General features: G+C 43.1%; 2 long non-coding RNA genes across 2 annotated transcripts; one reads left to right on the top strand and one right to left on the bottom strand.

Moving 5' to 3' along the window:
* Positions 1-778: 778 nt before the first annotated feature.
* Positions 779-2,247, bottom strand: LOC123410458. Its single transcript, XR_006613042.1, has 2 exons — positions 1,516-2,247; positions 779-1,277 (listed from the first exon to the last, which is right to left on the bottom strand). It is a non-coding gene; the product is annotated as an uncharacterized LOC123410458 (long non-coding RNA).
* Positions 2,248-2,534: 287 nt separating this feature from the next.
* Positions 2,535-3,523, top strand: LOC123409319. Its single transcript, XR_006612843.1, has 2 exons — positions 2,535-3,045; positions 3,134-3,523. It is a non-coding gene; the product is annotated as an uncharacterized LOC123409319 (long non-coding RNA).
* Positions 3,524-5,260: the final 1,737 nt, after the last annotated feature.

Here is a 5,260-nt window from a genome sequence, read left to right on the forward strand (position 1 = left end):
CTTGAAGGTTTGTCCACTGGTTATTCAGGACAGGCTTAGTAGAGCGTTCTTGCCACGACATATGTATAGATATGCCACTACTAGAAGCGAAAGAACTTTATTGTTGCACCATGGTTTATCTTTGGATATGGTTGGTCCCAAGAATATGCAAGTTAATGAAATATCAGGATCAGGCTAATAGACTATGTTGCCACTAATCACATTGTAGTGGTCTGTATTTAACGACTCAATTTTGATTATCAAATTAGATATTTATGCTCAGAAGTTCTGGCTCCACCATCAGGTATGGCCGATGTAAACAAAAAGTCATCGTGAACGAAAAAATGCACAAAGTTCCTGAAGAGAAACACATGTCTGTTACGCTCCAGCACTACAAGTCTCACAAATCAATCACATGAAACAGTGCAGATGGAGGATTTCTTCTGTCATAAAGAACTGCCAAAAGAAAACGAGAAATATCATAATAGAGAGGTTAACTTCTCTTTGTCTCCTTGGTACACACACAAGACCAAAATATGTGGTCCTTCGGAGATTAAAAAAGTACGACACAGAAGAGTATGTAGCAATTAACAATACGCACAATGGTCTAGTAAAATCCTTCAAAAGTTACATGGTTTCTTGAAAAAAAGAATTTACCAAAAATATTTGAATAAATCAAAGCATTTACAGTATGAACTAATAATCCAGTCATGAATCCGTACTTTACCAACTAATGAAATAATACCAAAAGTGAAATAATAACATCAGTGCAGTGTGGTGAGAAACAAAGTACTTCATCTTGGTTAAAAATAGTGCTTGCAAATCTTCAAATATTTATTAGTCGGATACTTTAAGCAATGTTGTCTGATTCACTCGAAAAGAACTTCACGGGAAAAGTGCTACTAATGAGCACAACAAATCTTGAACGCAATATGCAAAATCTATCAAGCCGCAACCCCTTCCAATCCATAGAAAAAAAAAGATGAGTATGTGAAGACAAGAGGCATGCTCCTCCCTGGCCTTGCGTATCTTATGACCCAAAACTCAAGTCAAAGAGCATCTAGTGGCCGACCCCTAGCCATGCCCCGACGACGTGAAGCAGCAGCAACCTAGAACTCTTTTGTTCGGGAGAGCGACCACCATTCTAAAAGTAAAGAAACATTAGAGCAAATTCACCGGGACCAAATCCAGTAGGGTATTTCTTTTTAGCACACCAATTGTAATAGCCCGAGCCATGCCCCGACGACGTGAAGCAGCAGCAACCTAGAACTCTTTTGTTCGGGAGAGCGACCACCATTCTAAAAGTAAAGAAACATTAGAGCAAATTCACCGGGACCAAATCCAGTAGGGTATTTCTTTTTAGCACACCAATTGTAATAGCCAAGATCCATAGCAAATCGAGGAGAAAATAAAAGAATTTTCATCAGAGAAATATATGATAAAATAGAAGACATCTGCATCCACCTCTTGCTGGATCCAACAAAAAAAAAGAAGAAGAAAGAATAAGACAGATAAAGGTATGTATGTTAATCTCACTTCTGTACTTCATCCCGCTGCGTGACGGACGTTACGAGCCAGGTGAGGAAATCGAGGAGCACTGCAATAGTCTAGGGAGGAGAAGCGGCTTGGAGATCTGGAGGCTACGCTCCTGGCTGTCTTCCTCCTCGGACCATCCCCGATCTATTGACTCTTTGGGCGAATCTGAGGAGGAGATTTTTCTCATCCAATCTCTTCCTATCAAGAAACAAAGATCACATCAAAACATAGAATCACAGTAAACCAAAAAAGCAAGCAGATTTGGGAAGGAAAACAAGAATAGCAGTTTTGGATCTGAAACTTCCATCTCCTTCCCCTCTTCTTTCTCCTCATCTCTTGCCGCTGTTGCGGCTCAAACTCTTCTGGCACCGTGAGGATGCTTGGATAGGGGAGTTCGCCTCCTCTTTTTTCCGTGTAACAGGGGAGGTCGCCTCCTCTACTGTGGGCTAGTCGACGGCTAGCGGAGGAGTGCGACGAGCAGGAGCGGTGGTGAGGTTGTCCGCCTCTCCAGATGGGAGCGAGGAGTCCCACCATCCTGGTACGTGAGGAGGGCGTATCGGGCCCACTAAAGTCAGATACGGTCGACTGTATTCATCGGTATATCGCGTGGTAATGGTTCAGAAGTGAGACCGAGGTGAAATGCCACATGGGCTGTGGGGCCGGTTGGTGTGGATCTTCATGCGAGCACGAGCGGCTGTGATTGCCGCTGCGAACGAAACGCTCTGTGAATGCCCTTTAGAGCAAGTACAATAAGGTACAGTCAGCAGGCTGTAAGGATTAAAATACTATATTTTTGCTGAGTTGGATGAGAGAGAAGAGGAGAGAGAAGGGAAGCGGGCTCTTCGTGAAGAGCCGGCTCTAGCACGTGCTCCTAGGTGCTTTGTGAGAATGAAAGGTAGGCCATATATGATAAAAGTAGTACTCTTTTACAGCTAACTATTGTACAAGCCAGCTATAAGATGAGCTATAAAGATGCTTATAGCCAGCAGTTGGCTATACTATTAACCATGCTCTTACCGTGGATCTTGTCCCGCAGCAGCTGCCACCCACCTCGCCAGCTTGTCCCATCGCCTGCCGCCAGTCCCATCCTCCCTCGGGATCCCCATCATTCCAACGATGCCTCTGTTTTCCCACGGAGAAAGATCCCCTACAGATCATCCAGCCAATCCCTTGGAGCTCCGGATCGAGAAGATCGAGCCCGAACCCCACGTGCTCGCAGTTAGCACCAGCTTTGCGAGCTCCCAGCCGTTTCTTGAGGTCCATTCCCGTGAGAACCCATAGCCGTTCATCGTAGGCCGGCGAGTCGAGCAGCTGGACCAACACGTACATTTCCTGCTCCCTTTTCCTTTCTTCTTCCCTCTGATCTTTGTTTCTCTCCTCTGACCTCCTGCTCACTCGTGGACATTGCCCGCCATCGCCGTGTTGTCACGCTCCCCGGCATGCCGCCGCACCTCCGGGTAACACTGTCGCCCCCGCATAGATGCGTCGCCATCGTCTGGATCCGCCGTCACCGAGCTCCTGCCCAAGGTCGTTGTGCCTCTGCCATCCTTCTTATCCTCCCATTCCTTGCTTCTCTCTCTCACAACAATCAATATTTCTTTTTCTCTTCACTGTCTAGGAAAACCACGATGTCATCGCCCCGTGGCCATGCCCTACTCTCCACCACGCCGTTGACCAGCCGAGCACTGGATCCGCGCCACTCGGCCTCCCTTTGCTTGGATCCGGAGGGACGTTGCCGTTGTACGTGCTCCAGCCACGGTCTTGGTGAAGTTGTGTTTGTTCTTTTGTTCGTGTTGCTTCAGATTCGCGTTAGCATATTGGTTCATGTAATGAAAATTTCCCCTCGCATGATAAGCTGAAGCATAGCGCACTTGCTATCACTTCTCGGTTTTACCAAAGTCACCATGGGTCGAATCCCTGCGGTTGCGCTTTTATTCTGTATTTATTTTGCTTCTCCAGAGGATCAGCACTTGCCCCGTTTTAAGGAAGGCTGAGCCATTTTATGTCACACCACCGGACCTAGCTTGTTAGCTAGCGGCACATATCTCTCTCAAGATATCCTTGGATCAAATCCCTGTCTTGGCAAAATTTTACCTGTTAATTTTTTTATCATCCCTCAGATGACAACTTGGACCCAACCGATGTCTATTTGGGTTGTTTTTTCCTTTTAAATTTAACTGCATAGTTTTACAAAACAACTTAGCTTTTTTGCAAAATTCATATAAATTCAACCGTGCATCGGATTAAAATGATTTCGACAAGTAGTATGTTCACAATTTTGTGTAGTTTCACGATATACAACTTTCAACCATGTTAGAAATATTTAATTTGTTGTTTTCATGTAATTTGCGTTAATGCCTTAGAGAAATGGTTTATGTCATAACTAATTAACTGTAGCTCCGTTTAAAATGATCCACATATGTAACTTGACTAGAAAAATGTGTAGAACAACATGCTAACATTTATTTTCCTATTTAACACCTCTAAAATTGTGTTATAGGTAGAGAAGTACCGAAATGTTAATTTGCATATGGAAACTTTCCGGAATTGTTGTTCGTTGTTCCGGCCTCATTTAAACTTGCCTAAAATTACGTGTGGTTCCATAATATCTTGTTGCATTCTTGATTTAACATGCTTGTGCCTTTCACTGCATATATTTTGTATCCTTGTCATATTATCTTGTGGTGATCATATCATTTAAATCGTAGCTCCGTTTTAAATGATCTATATATATGTAAACCGACTAGAATATCGTGTAGAATCATATGGTGCACTTTATTTCTCTGTTTAATAAACATAAAATGTTTTTAGTATAGATATGGACCAATTTCAAAATTAACATATGGGGTCATCTCGCAAATGCTATATGATGTTCCCCACCTCATTTAATATGCCAAGATAGTATAGTTTATTTATGCTTCACCTCTTCCCATGTTTAACAACATTTAACATTGACGTGTACCTAAACAGGAGTGAACTAAATAATTCAACATGGAGTTTCGTCAATATGCAATGAGTTGCATATTGAGCTCCATTAATGTGTAGTTTTTATTGTTGTGCTTTGCCATGTGCCTTGCATAATGGAAATGGACAAGCATCATATTTGATTGTGCATCTTGCGATGAATATGTTGTGGTGTTTATCGTGTGTTAATTGTTGTTTCCGGATTGCTTCTTCTCGATAGATTTCCTCAAGTGTGTTCAAGTGTGAGGATTCGTTCGACTAAGTTGGTTCGTCTGCTTCACGGATTCGTTCTTCTTACAAGCTGAATCACAGGGAAGAAGATCGTTTCCCTAGATACCATTACTATCATTGCCATGCTCGTTGTCTCGTTTCTTTCGCTATGTCTCACTGCCCACCACCTGTTTAATAAGCCTCCCAACATTGGCATGAAAATCCCTTAACTCTCCACATCCCAACAACCACTTTTTGGCTATGTTACCGCTTGCTCAGCCTTCTTATAGCGTTGCTAGTTACAGGTGTAGTTGCTTCCATGTGACAACATTGGTTACTTGTTATATCACCATATCATTTCAAGTTGAATTAATGCACCTATATACTTGGTAAAAGGTGGAAGGCTTGGCCTTCTAGCCTGGTGTTTTGTTCCATCTTTGCCGCCCTAGTTTTGGCTACTTGTGTTAAGTTCCATATTGAGCGCTCCTAATATGCTTGGGGTTGTTATGGGGACCCCCTTGACTTATGTTTTGGGATAAAACTCTTCTCGCAAGGCCCAACATTGGTTCTA

The sequence above is a fragment of the Hordeum vulgare genome, chromosome 7H, assembly GCF_904849725.1.
Source record: "Hordeum vulgare subsp. vulgare chromosome 7H, MorexV3_pseudomolecules_assembly, whole genome shotgun sequence".
NCBI lineage: Eukaryota > Viridiplantae > Streptophyta > Magnoliopsida > Poales > Poaceae > Hordeum > Hordeum vulgare.